At 39.9% G+C, this 17818-nt stretch overlaps 1 protein-coding gene across 1 annotated transcript in view; it reads right to left on the reverse strand.

Moving 5' to 3' along the window:
- The window catches only part of LOC126483618 (spatacsin), a 410710-nt gene that overhangs the window by 264586 nt on the left and 128306 nt on the right, over positions 1 to 17818 (reverse strand). The gene's annotated exons all lie outside the window — the stretch shown is intronic.

Below are 17818 nucleotides of genomic sequence, written 5' to 3' on the forward strand. Positions count from 1 at the left end.
GTATCCAAAATTTCTTTTGTGTCAGTCTTCTTTCTTACATGAATAGCACGTTCCACATCAAGTGCTGTTCCAATGATACGAGCTGCCCGAGCGTTGTCTTGTTGCCAGCGCCAATTTGCGGTGGACAGTTTTTCTCATTCCGCTAATGATTGACACTGACGTGTACCATCTATAATCGAGTAAAGAGAGTGTTCCTTTAAACAAAGTTGAATCTGCCATTTCCATGTTTCCCACTGATCTTCACTTGACAATTTGCGAATGTTTGTACAACTAATATCATCACTCAGTTTCAGTACTGTGTCTGTCATTCCAAAAATTTTGCAGTCTCACCAATATCTCAGTAAATGGAAAAATAGTCTGGAAAATGAATACTATAATTCTCAGAACCTGAAGTGTTCAGACCTGGACCCATAACCTGTTGTGGATGAACTTAGGATATAATTTTATAGCAAGAACAGAACACTTTTAGCAATAGTCATCTTCCTTCTTTAATATCTAAAAGATGACTCATAGCAACAACAAAAACTTCTTAGAGTAAAAGCATCAAAAATAAAAGAAACTCTTAGAAAAAAAGAAATCACAACACAGAACTAAGCACCAACATAGGAGAGGAGAGGAAACACAGTTCTGATTTATTTACTTTAATACTGCACAATAAGCAGTTCACACAAGAAGAGAATGGATGCTTGTGAAACGTGGTGCAACAGGAGAATGTTGAAGATTAGGTGGGTAGATTAGGAAGTACTTTTTGTAACATTACACAAATACTAATTTTAATTCACTTCACATACAGGCAAATACAGACACAATGAAGGATGTTGTGATAAGAACAAGCACACGAAATGGGTTACACAAGTGCACAGTTTAACAGTTAACCATGGATCTTGCCATTGTTGGGGAGGCCTGCTTGCCTCAGCAATAGAGATAGCGGTAACATAGGCGCAACGACAGTGGAGGGGTATCTGTTGAGAAGCCACACAAACATGTGGTTCCTGAAGAGGGGCAGCAGCCTTTTCAGTAGTTGCAGAAGCAACAGTCTGGATTATTGACTGATCTGGCCTTGTAACATTGCCCAAAATGGACTTTATGTGCTGGTACTGTGAACGGCTGAAAGCAAGGGGAAACTACAGATGTATTTCTTCCAAACGGCCTGCAGCTCTACTATATGGTTAAATGATGATGACATCCTCTTGGGTAAAGTATTCCAGAGGTAAAATAGTCCCGTAATTAGGCAGGTAGGTCAGAAAATTTAAAAGGGGAAATGGATAGATTTGAAGTTAGATATAGTGGGAATTAGCGAAGTTTGGTGGCAGAAGGAACAAGACTTCTAGTCATGTGAATACAGGCTTATAAACACAAAATCAACTAGGGGTAATGCAGGAGTAGTTTAATAATGAATTCAATAATATGAGTATGGGTAAGTTAATACGAACAGCATGGCGAATGCTTTACTGTAGCAAAGATAGACAAGAAGCCCATACCTAACACACTAGTACAAGTTTATATGCCAACTAGCACTGCAGATGATGATGAGGTTGAAGAAATGTATGATGAGATAAAAGGACAAAAATCAAACAATGGAAAATCCAGGGTGGAATGTAAAGCTTTAATTGTGTGAATCTTTTTGTTGTGCCTATCGCGACTCAGCATCTCCGCTATATGAGATAAAAGAAATTATTCAGATAGTGATGGAGGATGAAAATTTAATAGTCATCGGGGACTGGAATTCGAAAAGGAAGGGAAGGATAAGTAGTAAGTGAATATGGAATGGGGCTAAGGAATGAAAGAGGAGGCTGCCTGGTAGAATTTTGCACAGAGCATAACTCAATCATAGCTAACACTTGGTTTAAGAATCATGAAAAAAGGTTGTGTAAGTGGAAGAGACCTGGAGACACTGGAAGGTTTCAGACAGATTATATTATGGTAAGACACAGATTTGGGAACCAGGTTTTAAATTGTACAACATTTCCAGGGGCAGATGTGGACTCTGACCACAATCTATTGGTTATGAAATGTAGAGTAAAACTGCAAAAAGGTGGAAATTTAAGGAGATGGGACCTGGATAAACTGAAAGAACCAGAGGTTGTAGAGAGGTTCAGAGAGAACATTAGGGAATGATTGATAAGAACAGGGCAAAGAAATAAAGTACAAGAAGAATGGGTAACTTTGAGAGTCGCGATAGTGAAAGCAGCAGAAGATCAAGTAGATAAAAAGACGAGGGCTAGTAGAAATCCTTGGGTAACAGAAGATAAACTGAATTTAATTGATGAAAGGAGAAAATATAAAAACGCAGTAAATGAAGCATGCAAAAAGGAATACAAAAGTCTAAAAAATGAGATCAACAGGAAATGCAAAATGGCTAAGCAGGGATGGCTACAAGACAAATTTAAGAATGTATAGGCATATATCACAAGGGGTAAGGTAGATACTGCCTACAGGAAAATTAAAGAGACCTTTGGAGAAAAGAGAATTACTTTTATGAATATCAAGAGCTCAGATGGAAAACCAGTTCCAAGCAAAGAAGGGAAGGCAGAAAGGTGGAAGGAGTATATAGAGGGTCTATACAATGGTGATGTAATTAAGAATAACATTATTCAAATGGAAGAGGACAAAGATGAGATGGAGATATGATACTGCATGAAGAATCTGACAAGAGCACTGAAAGACCCGAGTCGAAACAAGGTCCTGGGTAGGTAACATTCCATTAGAATTACTGATAGTCTTGGGAGAGCCAGCACTGACAAAACTCTACCATCTGGTGAGCAAGACATAGGAGACTGGCGAAATACCCTTTGACTTCAAGAAGAATATAGTAATTCCAACCCCAAAGAAAGCAAGTGTTGACAGGTGCGAAAATTATCAAACTATCAGTTTAATAAGTCACAGATGCAAAATATTAAAACAAATTCTTTACAGATGAATGGAAAAACTGGTAGAAACTGACCTCAAGGAAGATCAGTTTGGATTCCGTAGAAATGTTGGAACACATGAGGCGATACTAACCGTACGACGTATCTTAGAAGATAGATCAAGGAAAGGCAAACCTACATTACTAGGAATTTTAGTCTTGGAGAAAGCTTTTGACAATGTTGATTGGAATACTCTCTTTCAAATTCTGAAGGTGGCAGGGCTAAAATACAGTAGAGAGGGAAAGTCTATTTACAATTTGCACAGAAGCCATATGGCAGTTATATGAGTCAAGGGGCATGAAATGGAAGCAGTGGTTGAGAAGGGAGTGAGACAGGGTTGTAGCCTATCTCCGATGTTATTCAATCTGGATATTGAGGATGCAGTAAAGGAAAAAAAAGAAAAATTTGGAGTAGGAATTAAAGCCCATGGAGAAGAAATAAAAACCAGAGGTTTGCTGACAACATTGTAATTCTGTCAGAGACAGCACAGGACATGGAAAAGCAGTTGAACGGAATGGACAATGCCTTGAATGGAGGATATAAGATGAACATCACAAAAGCAAAACAAGGATAATGGAATGTAGTCTAATTAAATCAGGTGATGTTGAGGGAAATGGAAAGCGTTTCTGAAGAGAGAAATTTGTTAACATCGAGTATAGATTCAAATGTCACCAAGTCTTTTCTGAAAGTATTTGTATGGAGTGTAGCCACGTACGGAAGCAAAACGTAGACAGTAAATGGCTTACACAAGAAGAGAACAGAAGTTTTTGAAATGTTGTGCTAGAAAAGAATGCTGAAGATTAGATGGATAGATCACATAATTAATGCAGAGGTACTAAATAGAATTGGGGAGAAGAGGAAACTGTCGCACAAATTGGCTAGAAGAAGGGACTGGATGGTAGGACACATTTCGAGGCATCAAGAGTTCATCAATTTAGTATTGGAGAGAAGCGCAGAGGGTAAAAGTCGTAGAAGGAGACCAAGGCATGAATACACTAAACAGATTCAGAAGGATGGTTACTTGGAGATGAAGAAGCTTGCACAGGATAGAGCAGCATTGAGAAATGCATCAAACCAGTCCGTAGTCTGAAGACAACAACAACAGTTAAGTTTTCCTTAGTCACAAAAACATTGGAGAAGCCGAGGGCCTGATGCAGTGCTTTATATACAATTGTCTGCATATGGCACAGCACTTGCTGTGCCAGCTGTGCCAAGTGAGGTGGAGTCTTTGGGCCGGCCACGCAGATGCATGCACATTCATGCGCAGATGCATGCGCATTCAATGTATAGGGTTACAACACTCCTTCCCCCCTTGGGGAAAACTGTTCACCTTGGAGATGTCCACATTTTTATCAGAGAGGATGACATTTGCAGGCTGGTGAACAGTGAAAAGTAACACCCTTACAGAAGAGAGCATGGAGGGGCTGAGCCCCCGTGGCCACATCAGGAAGAAATTTATGGTAATATGCAATGTTTCTGAGAAAGGCTTGCAACTCTTTGACACTGGTAGGACACTGCCAACTGTATCAGCAACTACGTAGTGTACAGGCTTGACACCAGCATGCAAGACATAAAAACTAAGATAGACAATGGACAGCTGAAAAAAAAAATTGTAATTTGTCCAAGTTACAAATCAATCTGGCAGCCTGTATCATCGTGAACAAGGTACAAAGCTTTTGCAAGTGTTCATCTATAGAGGAACCGCAAGCCACAATATAAGTCAGGTAGTTAATGCACCCCGACATGCAGGCTGTGAGTTGCTCCAAAAATTGTTGGAAAAGAGCAGAGGCACTAGCATTGCTGAATGACAGGCACTGCTATTGGCAGCAGCTGAAGGAGTATTAACTATGAGGGTACATTTGGAGTTACCATCTGGGGGCAGCTGCAAGTAGGCTTCAAACAAATCTATTTTTGAAAAATATTGGCCTCCAGAAAGCTGAGCAAAGAGTTCATTCTGCTGGGTTAAGGGATAGATATCAATAACAGACTCTGAATATACAGACTTTTTGAAATCACTACTGAGCTGAAGGTTGCTGTTAGGTTTGGCAAAAATGACCACTGGAGTAGACTATTCACTGGAGGAGACTGTCATGACAACACCCAATGACATAAATTGATTGAGTTCTGATTTCACTTGCTCCCATAACGGAATGGGGTTAGAGCAGCCAACAAAAAAAAAAAAAAAAAAAAAAAAAAAAAAACCAGGGGTGTGCTGTTGGTTTCATTGTGAAGTGAGCCTTGAAATTTTTTGCGCACCCTAAACCGTCCAAAAACAGTGAGGAAAATTCTGAGGATAGCCCATCCAGCTGTTGGTACAGAAGTTGATCCAATACCAGATGCACTTCATCAGAAATACAGACTCCAAATATTCTGAAGGTGTTTAACCCAAATAAGTTTTCAACTCACGAGAGATGGGACAATGTCGGTGATCTCAGATCCACATATGTTTGATAATTTAACAAAGTCACTGCCGCACCCATGTCTACTTGCATTTGTAACATCTTGTCCATAACATGTGTGCCAATATAAAATTTGTTTGGAGTTACCATTACTTGAGAAACACTGTCCACATCTACGTTAAAGTCAGAGGCATGATGAGTTTGACAGTTGCACAGTCTGACGCAAGAGTCTATCGTCCAGTCCTTTGGGTACGCAGCCTGCTCATGCTGATGCATGATGAGAGGGGAGCACATGACTGCTGTTGTGACACTGACTGAAGCTTCTGCTGCTTAGCATGGAACTGCTCCACGCAAAATGGAGACCACGGTTGCACAGCTGCGACATAATCTCCCCCCCCCCCCCCCCCCATCCATGAGCTAATTGATGGCAGCTGAAGTAGAGATGCAATGGTGGTTACTTCATACCATGCATCTATCTGATTTCCTACTTCCTTAGATACTTTGAAAGACTGGGCAATGTTCAAACCCTCGGTGAGAGAGGAGTTTTCACATTGTAATATGTGTTCATGAACTTCTCTGTCAGAGACGATGCATATTATAGCATCATGAGTCATCAAAGCAGCATACGCATTGCGGTGAGCGTCAGTAACATACTGGCAACAACAAATAAGCTCATGAAGTTCCATTGCCCAAGCTCCGTATGGCTATTGTGGCTGCTTTTGCAATGGTAGAGCTTAACGTAAGCAGTAATAACATGAGTACATTTGCAAAGGCAATTGGAGAGCAACTGGCACATTTCATGGAAAGAGAGATTAGCAGGTTCCTGCAGAGGAGATAGCTGACACAAAAGATGATAAACACAAAAATAAATCCATGGCAGGAAGAAAGCCTTGTGGATGTTGGGATCAGCGACACCAAAAGCTTAGAAATGTTGCCGAAAGCATTTTTCATATGAGTCCCAATCCTCTGCAGTATCATAACATGGAGGAAAAGATAGAAGTTGTATCAACAGTGGTGAACCTTGGCATATCAAAGAAGCTGCAAAATTATTTAGTGCCATTGAGAGGGCCTGCTGCTGGCTGGTGACAGCTCACTACTGCTCAACAAGAGATTGAGAATTTATTCCATTGACATCCAGAAATCCAGAAATGAAACACACAGAATAGAACCCCGTACTCATTGCCAAAAATTCTGTCATGTTACATAAAAACAATATTAGAATTCCCACGAACCAAATTTAGTTCGCTTCAAGGATGTGGTAATAAGAACACACACACAGAATCATACACTATGCGATCAAAAGTATCCAGAGACCTCCAAAAACATACGTTTTGTGTATTAGGTGCATTGTGCTGTCACCTACCACCAGGTACTCCTCATCAGCGACCTCAGTAGTGATTAGACATCGTGAGACAGCAGAATGGGGTGGTCCGTGGAACTCACGGTCTTCGAACATGGTCAGGCGATTGGGTGCCACTTGTGTCATATGCCTGTACATGAGATTTCCATACTCCTAAGCATCCCTTGGTCCACTGTTTCTGATGTGATAGTGAAGCGGAAACACGAAGGGACATACACAGCACAAAAGCATACAGGCTGACCTCGTCTGGTGACTGACAGAGACCGCTGACAGCTGAAGAGGGTCGTAATGTGTAATAGGTAGACATCTCTCAAGACCACCACACAGGAAGTCCAAACTGTATCAAGATCCACTGCACTTACTATGATAGTTAGGCGGGAGGTGAGAAAACTTGGATTTCGTGGTTGAGTGGCTGCTCGTAAGCCACACATCACACCAGTAAATGCCAAACAACGTCTCACCTGGTGTGAGGAGCATAAACATTGGATGACTGAACAATGGAAAAATGCTGTGTGGAGTGACGAATCATGGTACACAATGTAACAGTCCAATGGCAGGGTGTCGGTATGGCGAATACCTGGTGAACATTATCTGCCAGCACCTGACTGAACATATGCCTGCGAGAGTGGAAGCTGTCATCAAGGCTAAGAGTGGACCAACACCATACTGAATTCCAGCATTGCCGATGGAAGGTGCCATGAACTTGTAAGTCATTTTCAGCCAGGTGTCTGGATACTTTTGATCACATAGTGTAGCTTACATATACGCACAGTTTAATAGTGAACTGTTCCTTAGTCACAAAAACCGTGCCAAGTGAGGCAGCCTCTGTAGGCCAACCATACAGGTGCACGCTATTTAATTAAGTATGCTCACTGCATAGGGTTACAACAGTACTGAACTGAATCAAGGAAAAAAGGAATCTATGGCACAACTTGACCAAAAGAAGGGATCAGCTGATAGGACACATTCTGAGGCAACAAGGAATTGTCAATTTGGTAATGGGGAGACACTGAGGAATGAATGCAGAAAGCATGTTGAAATGGATGTATATTGTAGTGGTTATTTGGTGACGAAGCAGCTTGAACAGGACACAGTAACATGGAGAGCTGTATCAAACCAGTCTTTAGACTAGAGACCACAACCACAACCACAACCACTACCACTACCACTACCACTACCACTACCACTACCACAACCACCACCACCACCACCACCACCACAACACCATTATTTCTTTCAACAGGGAGGAAAGAGGGATAGGCTTAATAAGCTTACAAAGGAGTGGCACATCACTAAGACCCTACGTGAAGAAGAGATTCAAATGGGTCAAATAGCTCTGAATACTATGGGACTTAACATCTGAGGTCATCAGTCCCCCAGAACTTAGAACTACTTAAACCTAACTAACCTAAGGACATCACACACATCCATGCCCGAGGCAGGATTCGAACCTACGACCGTAGAGGTCACGCCGTTCCAGACTGAAGTGTCTACAACTGCTCGACCACAACAGCCAGCGAAGAGATTCACCTGTTGTGCTCACAACCTCCTGTAACTCCTTTCTAACCTTGTCAAACCTATTCCTCTTTGCTTTCTGAGGAAAGAATTAATAATTTTAACAAAAAGGATAAACATTTTCACTTTCAATGTGTATGTCAGCGGTAATGAAATTTTGCCTTCTGAGAGTATGTACTGGCCAGCTACTCTATCCTTTTGTAATTTTATAGTCTCCTCAAATGAATTTTCATTTTAATGTAATTATTTTTAAGGCAGGTGGCATATTTAATCTGTCATACTATATTAACACTAAAAGATGCAGTAAGTATCTTATATATTAATCCCAACTGCTAATACTTTAAAAAACTGATGCTCTTAAATTATACCATCTGGTTGCTGATCACTTACTAGGGTACACTAAAGTTTTATGGGAAAGCACTGCTTGCTGATACAGAATAAAACTTAATAATATAATTAATGTACTTGTTAATATGATGGATGTTTATTTAAAATAATAAACAATGCTTCAAATAGAGCTAAAAAATTTGAAAATATCAATCTCAATTTTTTAGAGTATTTACAGAAATATTCAGGTAGCAGCTTTTTTCAAAGTAGCAACTTTCATTCTAATTTTTTGTTGCTGTTGTGCTCTTCAGTCCAAAGACTGGTTAGATGCAGTTCTCCATGCTACTCTGTCTTGTGCGAGCCTCTTCATCTATGAATAACTACTGCAAGCAATATCCTTCTGAATTTGCTCACTGTAATCATCTCTTGGACTCCCTCTACAATCCCCTGCCCTCTTAGGGACCGATGACCGTAGCAGTCTGGTCCCTTTAATCCCACAAACCAACCAACCCTGCCCTCTTACCTCCCTCCCCCCCCCCCCCCCCCCACCACCACCACCATCACTGCCGCCGCTTCCCTCCAATACTAAACTGGTGATCCCTTGATATCTCAAAACATGTCCTATCAAACAATCCCTTCTTTTTGTCAAGTTGTAGCACAAATTTCTTTCTCGTATCGCCAGCTGTATTCAGTACCTCCTCATCAGCTACATGACTGACCCATCTAACATTTAACCTTCCTCTGTAGCACCACATTTTGAAAGCTTCTATTCTCTTTTTTCTCTTTTTATCTAAACCTTTTATCGTCCATGTTTCACTTCCATACATGGCTACACTCCAGACAAATATCTCCAGAAAAGACTTTACAACACTTATATCCACATTTGATGTTAGCAAATTTCTCTTCATCAGAAATGCTTTGCTCGACATTGTCAGTCTGCATTTTATATCCCCTCTATTTCAGCCATTATCAGTTATTTTACCAGCCAAATAGCAAAACTGATCTGCTACCTTAAGTGTCTTGTTTCCTAATCTAATTCCTTTAGCATCACCTGATTTAATTCAACTACATTTCTTTATCCTTGTTTTGCTTTTGTTGATGTTCATCTCACATCTTCCTTTCAAGACACTGTCCATTCCATTCAACTTCTCTTCCAAGGCCTCTGCTGTCTCTGACAGAATTACAATGCTGTCAGGAAACCTCGAAGTTTTTATTTCTTCTCCCTGATCTTTAATTCTTACTCCAATTTTTTCTTTCATTTCCTTTATTGCTTGTTCAATAAATAATGATTGAATAACATTGGGGATAGGTTACAGCCTTGCTTCACTCCCTTCTCAACTGCTGCTTCCCTTTCATACACTTGACTCTGTACAACTGCCATCGGATTTGTACTCAAGTTGTAAATAATGTTTTGCTCCCTGTATTTTACCCCTGCTACCTTCACAATTTCAACAAGAACATTCCAGTCAACATTGTCAAAAGCTTTCTCTAAGTGTACAAATGCTATAAACAAACATTTGCCTTTCCTTAGTCTATCTTCTAAGATAAGTCATAGGGCCAGTATTGTCTAGCATATTCCTACATTCATCCGGAATCCAGACTGATCTTCCCTGAAGTAGGCTTCTACCAGATTTTCCACCTTCTGTAAGGAATACATGTTAGTATTTTGCAACCATGACTTGTTTAACTGATAGTTCAGTAATTTTCACATCTGTCATACTGCTTTCTTTGGAATTGGAATTACTACATTGTTCTTGAAGTCTGAGAATATTTCTCCTTTCACGTATCTCACACACTAGATGGAAGAGTTTTGTCATGGGTGGCTCTCCGAAGAATATCAGCAGTTCTAACGGAATATCATCTACTCATGTGGTCTTGTTTCAACTTAGAGCTTTTGAAGTGCTGTCAAATTCTTTTGGCAGTACCATATCTTCCATCTCATCTTCATCTACCCTCTGTTTGTTTTCTATAATATTGCCTTCAAGTTCATCTCCCTTGTACAGACCCTCTATACACTTCTTCCACCTTTCAGCTTTCCCTTCTTTGCTTAGGACTGGTTTTCCATCTGAGCTCTTGATATTCATACAGCTGCTTCTCTTTTCCCGAAAGGCCTCTTTAATTTTCCTGTAGGTGATATCTATCTTTCCACTATTACAATATGCTCATAAACCCTTAGATTTGTCCTCTAGCCATTCCTGTTTAGCCATTTTGCACTTCCTGTTAATCTCATTTTTTAAACATTTGTATCCCCTTTCATCTGCTTCATAAACTGCATTTTCATACTTTCTCATTTCATCAATGAAATTCAATATCTGTTGTGTTATCAAAGGATTTCTACTAGGCTTTCTCTTTTTACCTATTTGATCCTCTGCTACCTTCACTACTTCATCTCTTAAAGTTACTCTTTCGCCATCTACTGTATTCCTTTTCTTGTTCTAGTCAGCCATCGCCAAATGCTCTGAAACACTCAACAACCTCTGGTTCATTCAATTAATCTAGGTCCCATCTTCTTAATTTCCTATCTTTTTCCAATTTCTTCAGTTTTAATTTGCAGTTCATGCCCAATAAATTGTGGTCAGAGTCAACATCTGCCTCTGGAAATGTCTTACAACTGAAAATCTGTTTGCAAAATCTCTATTAACCACCATATAATCAATCTGAAAACTTCCAGTTTCTACACGTCTCTCCCATGTATACAACCTTCTTTTAAGATTCTTAACCATTTGAAACTTCCTGGCAGATTAAAACTGTGTGCCAGACAGAGACTCGAACTCGGGACCTTAGCCTTTCGTGGGCAAGTGCTCTACCATCTGAGCTACCCAAGCACGACTCACACCCCATCCTCACAGCTTTCCTTCCACCAGTACCTCGTCTCCCACTCTGAGGATGAGGTGTGAGTCATGTTTAGGTAGCTCAGATGGTAGAGCACTTGCCCGCAAAAGGCAAAGGTCCCGAGTTCGAGTCTCAGTCCGGCACACAGTTTTAATCTGCCAGGACATTTCATATCAGTGCACATTCCGCTGCAGAGTGAAAATCTCTTCTCTTAACCAGTTGTTAGTGATGATTAAATTATGCTCTGTGCAAAATTCTACCAGGGGCTTCCTCCTTCATTCCTTTCCCTCCACTTCATATTCACCTATAATTATAATTTACTTGATTTAATTTAGCTGATATAAGTATGAATAGCAGTTAGCAGAGTATTCTGTATCTCTGAAGTTTCTTCCTTGTGATGAAATCTACATGATGGATGAACGAATCAAATAATATATACAGGAAAGACTGCGTAACCAAACCAATCATGTATCTACCGTCAGCTCTCGCCCAACTGCCATTCAGACAAAAACTAAATAAACTACACTATTTCCACACATGGTATAGTGGAAATGTTGAGCTGTACATAAGTGGATAAACTACTACTTGAATGTAACAGTTCAGCTTACAAACTAGTATTCTTTTTTCAGTGCACATAGGTACAGATAAATGTGGACATACGCACACAACTGCATTTTTCCAATGATCTTGCTTGAATGGTGTGATGAATTAGGTCTGGTGAAATATGTGAGATAAATAAGAAAACAGTGAAGAGAAGGAATTGACAAGGCTACAACAGTATGAGGTCACGGTTGTTGCATCCCTCACAAGAGGGAGGAATAGCAAAGGATGGGATAGAAATACACCACCAGACAGCTTGCATAGGTGGATTAAGAAGCGGATATTAGCAAGGAGTGGCAAGATAGGGAGAGGGAAACCACTGAGGGAATAATGTGAATGAGGATTTGTTGACTGATAGAGTTATATAGATTGAATAAAAATGAGGGACTCTGTAAGAAGTGCAGGTGGGAGGGAGAGGGGAGAAGAGAGGAGTGAGAATGAAGAAGGTGAGGGAGTATGAATAGTGGTGCCATCTGCATCTGGCATCTGCATTTGTTTGTGCAATATGTTACATTTATTTATGTTCAGGGTCAACTGCGAGTCCCAGTAACATTCATCAATACTCTGCAGGTACTCCTGCAAACCATTACAATCACCTGCATTACTATCTTGTTATAGACAACCACATCATCTGAAAACAGCATTATGTAGTTTCTGACATTGTCTGCTACATCATTATACTATAAACAGTAAGCATCCTCCCTTGGAGAACTCCTGAAATTACCTTTATATCTGTTGATAATTTTCCATCACAAGAAATGTGTTGAGTTCTATCTGCAAGGAAGTCTCGAGTCCAGTAAAAAATCTGGTCTGATACTCAATAAGCGTGAATTTTTTCACAAAAAAAAAAGGGTGCGAGACAGTGTCGAATGTCTTCCTGAAGCCAAGGAACACAGCATCAACCTAAACACTGATGTATACAGCACTCTGGATATATGGAAGAACAGAGAGAACTGAGTTTCACAGGATCTCTGCTTGCAGAATCCATGTTGATTTTAATAGAAGAGATTTTCATTCTCCACAAACATCATAATATATAAGGATACGACAAGTTCCATAATTCTACAACTGACTGATGTCAGCAATACAGATCTGCAATTATGTGCATCTGTCCTATGAGCCTTCTTGAAAATCGGAATGACCAACATATTCTTCATTACTCCAGCGACCTATGATAAATTGCTGCTAGAAGGGAGCAAGTTCTTTCACATAATCTCTGTAGAATCTTATAGATATCTCATCTGGTCCGGATGCCTTTCCGTTGTAAAGCAACTGTAATACTTTTCAATTCCGTGATCAGTATCTGACATTTCAAAGTTTGTTCAGTGATTGAAAAGAGGGCCACATTACCATTGTCCATGATAAAACAGTTTTGGAAAACCAAATTCAGTATTTCAGCTTTCTGTCTGCCATTTTCTTTTTCAGTCCCATTATGATAACTGAGAAACTGATGATTTTGAACTGCTTACTGATTTTATGTAAAATTGAAATCTTTTAGGATTTTAGTCAGTTCAGTTGGCAAAATTTTGCTTTCATAGTCATTGAATACTTCTCTCTCTGGTCTACTTATTTTCATTTTTGCTTCTTCAGCCTTTGTTTGTCAGCTAGTTTTGGACTTATCTTAAATCTGTAATGAAGCTCTCTTTATTTATGTAATAGTTTTCTAGCATGGCTATTCAATCATTAAGGGTCTTTCCCATTCTGTAAGACATAGTTCAGAACGTACTTGTCTGCAGCATACCGAATGATTTTTTTAATTTTTTTTTCCATTTCTGCTCTACATTTTCATCCTTGGCACTGAATATTTGATGTTGGTAACTGAGATGCTCAGCAACTTTTACCTTGGCACTCTTGCTAAGCAAAAATATATTCCTACTTTTCTTAACAGTCCACATAACACCCCTAGTCAAAGCTGTTATCACAGCCTGATGATAACTGATACCCTCCTCTATGTTAACTGGTTTGAAAAATTCAGGCCTGTTTGTTACTAGGAGGTCTAAGATATTATCTTCATGAGTTGGTTCTCTAACTACCTGTTCAAAGTAATTTTTGGACAAGAGATTCAGAAAATGTCAAATGAATCCCTATCCATACAAGTTCAATGGCATGACTCTCCAATTTTATACCTGGTAAGTTGCCGTCTTCCACTATTACAATAGCATGATCAGGCAACTTATTCATAAAACTGTGCAAGTTCACTCTGAAGCACTCTACCACTACAGCTCTTGATGCAGGAGGTCTACAAAAGCAATTGATTGCCATTTTTGAGCCAACCTATCCTTACAATATATATTTACGATTTCATTGCTATTCACTTCCAGTTCCAACCAGCTTTCTGTTCCTAATACTATACCTTTATTAACATTTTGTGTTTGCCCACTGTGCTGTTTAATAATGCAGGCTACTAAATTGTAGTCACTATTATAGTGTACCCCATTTTCAGCCATCACTGTAGGACAGATTGAAATAAGACCCAGCTTCAGTGGAAACATGTAAATTTGAATGAAATCCTTCCTTGTTGAAAGATCATCCACTACTGTATAGGAGATACACTCCCAGTTAATGCAGACACGAGACTGCTGCTTGTTGAGGAGGCATTTTACAGGTTACCCTCTCTGTCATTGCAATGAACATTAGAACTGACTGGTGAACAGTTTGTGATGTGTTCTCTGTTTGTAGACAACTTAATTATTAACTCCTCCTCCACTGGTTTCAGAGAGTGCAGGAGCAAGACAAAAGGAAGGTTTCACTTTTTAAACAATTAAAAAGGTTGAGTGTTACATTTTGATCATAATTTTAGTTAATCAGAAATATGTTTTAATGACACAATACATAAGAACATTCACCGGTATACTTGGGAAGGCAGGGGAACCACATCTGTCATTGACTATATAATAACAGATCAGGAATTCAGGAAGGCTGTGAGGGACACACGTGTATTCAGGGGATTCTTTGATGACACTGATCATTATTTAATCTGCAGTGAAATTGGGATTGTGAGGCCGAAAGTGCAGGAGGTCAGGTCCATATGTAGGAGGATAAGAGTGGAGAAACTTCAGGATAAGGAAATCAGGCACAAGTACATAACAGCGATCTCAGAAAGGTACCAGTTAGTTGAATGTAGTCAATTACAGTCATTGGAAAAGGAATGGACAAGGTACAGGGACACAGTACTAGAAGTGGCTAAAGAATGTCTTGGAACAGTAGTGTGTAAAAGTAGGATGAAGCAAACAGCTTGGTGGAATGATACAGTCAAGGCAACCTGTAAAAGGAAAAAGAAGGCGTATCAAAAATGGCTACGTACCAGAACCCAGGTAGACAGACAAAGTTATGTTGAAGAAAGAAACAAAGCCAAACAGATAATTGCAGCATCCAAGAAGAAATCGTGGGAAGACTTTGGAAACAGGTTGGAGACTATGGGTCAAGCTGCTGGAAAACCATTCTGGAGTGTAATTAGCAGTCTTCGAAAGGGAGGTAAGAAGGAAATGACAAGTATTTTGGACGGGTCAGGAAAACTGCTGGTGAATCCTGTGGATGCCTTGGGCAGATGGAGGGAATATTTTGAAGAGTTGCTCAATGTAGGTGAAAATGCGATCAGTAATGTTTCAGATTTCAAGGTAGAATGGGATAGGAATGATGATGGAAATAGGATCACATTTGAGGAAGTGGAAAAAATGGTCAATAGATTGCAGTGCAATAAAGCGGCTGGGGTGGATGAAATTAAGTCGGAACTCATCAAATACAGTGGAATGTCAGGTCTTAAATGGCTACACAGGATAATTGAAATGGCCTGGGAGTCGGGACAGGTTCCATCAGACTGGACAAAAGCAGTAATCACACCAATCTTTAAACATGGAAACAGAAAAGATTGTAACAACTACAGAGGTATCTCTTTAATCAGTGTTGTGGGTAAAATCTTCTCAGGTATTGTTGAAAGGAAAGTGCGAGTATTAGTTGAGGACCAATTGGATGAAAATCAGTGTGGGTTTAGGCCTCTTAGAGGTTGTCAGGACCAGATCTTTAGCTTACGGCAAATAATGGAGAAGTGTTATGAGTGGGACAGGGAATTGTATCTATGCTTTATAGATCTAGAAAAGGCATATGACCGGGTTCCTAGGAGGAAGTTATTGTCTGTTCTACAAGATTATGGAATAGGAGGCAAACTTTTGCAAGCAATTAAAGGTCTTTACATGGATAGTCAGGCAGCAGTTAGAGTTGACGGTAAATTGAGTTCATGGTTCAGAGTAGTTTCAGGGGTAAGACAAGGCTGCAACCTGTCTCCCCTCTTGTTCATATTATTTATGGATCATATGTTGAAAACAGTAGACTGGCTGGGTGAGATTAAGATATGTGAACACAAAATAAGCAGTCTTGCATATACGGATGACTTAGTTGTGATGGCAGATTCGATTGAAAGTTTGCAAAGTAATATTTCAGAGCTAGATCAGAAATGTAAGGACTATGGTATGAAGATTAGCATCTCCAAAACGAAAGTAATGTCAGTGAGAAAGAAATATAAACGGATTGAGTGCCAAATAGGAGGAACAAAGTTAGAACAGGTGGACGGTTTCAAGTACTTAGGATGCATATTCTCACAGGATGGCAACATAGTGAAAGAACTGGAAGCGAGGTGTAGCAAAGCTAATGCAGTGAGCGCTTAGCTACGGTCTCCTCTCTTCTGCAAGAAGGAAGTCAGTACCAAGACTAAGTTATCTGTGCACCGTTCAATCTTTCGACCAACTTTGTTGTATGGGAGCGAAAGCTGGGTGGATTCAGGTTACCTTATCAACAAGGTTGAGGTTACGGATATGAAAGTAGCTAGGATGATTGCAGGTACTAGTAGATGGGAACAATGGCAGGAGGGTGTCCACAATGAGGAAATCAAAGAAAAACTGGGAATGAACTCTATAGATGTAGCAGTCAGGGCGAACAGGCTTAGATGGTGGGGTCATGTTACACGCATGGGAGAAGCAAGGTTACCCAAGAGACTCATGGATTAAGCAGTAGAGGGTAGGAGGAGTCGGGGCAGACCGAGGAGAAGGTACCTGGATTCGGTTAAGAATGATTTTGAAGTAATAGGTTTAACATCAGAAGAGGCACCAATGTTAGCACTGAATAGGGGATCATGGAGGAACTGTATAAGGGGGGCTATGCTCCAGACTGAACGCTGAAAGGCATAATCAGTCTTAAATGATGATGATGATGACACAATACTAATTTTCAAAGAATCTGTCTGGTTCCTGGGTCTTGTATCTCATGAAAGACTCATGTAGCTATCATTTGCATATCAGACCAGCAACAGGGGCATATAGGATAAGCCCTTTTCCTGGACTAAAACTGGTGAAACTGCCTCTAACCATAGTGTCTCATCATGGAACTCATTTATAAGCCCATTCAGACTATAGAATACCCAGCAGCCACCACCACTGTTTCAATTACATGAAAGTGTGTCATATGCAAAAAAGCATACAGCAAGAATAATTTGCAATGCTCATCCATGAAAACTGGAAGGCATCACTTTAATGTGTTACACATTTTAAATACAGTTGCCAACTGCATGTATAATGAAAATTGCTGTACAGACTTCACTGCAGTTCTGAAGAGTAATAATGTCCATAATAAATATGGAGATATAATAAGGGGAGGTGGCACTACAGACTTACGCTGAACATTGCTTTGAAGCCAGAGTCGCCATGTTAGTAGCCCATAAACATTAGCAGACTACTCTTTGCAATTCCTTCTTGTACTTATTTTCTGTTGTGTCCACACAACAGTCGTGTCAAATAGTAAATATTACAGTGCTTTCATGAATAATACAGTATCAGGAAAGCATATTTGATCCTGTAATAAGACTCCTTTGATCTCATTAACGTAGC

Source organism: Schistocerca serialis, chromosome 6 (genome assembly GCF_023864345.2).
Source record: "Schistocerca serialis cubense isolate TAMUIC-IGC-003099 chromosome 6, iqSchSeri2.2, whole genome shotgun sequence".
In the NCBI taxonomy this organism is placed as follows: domain Eukaryota; kingdom Metazoa; phylum Arthropoda; class Insecta; order Orthoptera; family Acrididae; genus Schistocerca; species Schistocerca serialis.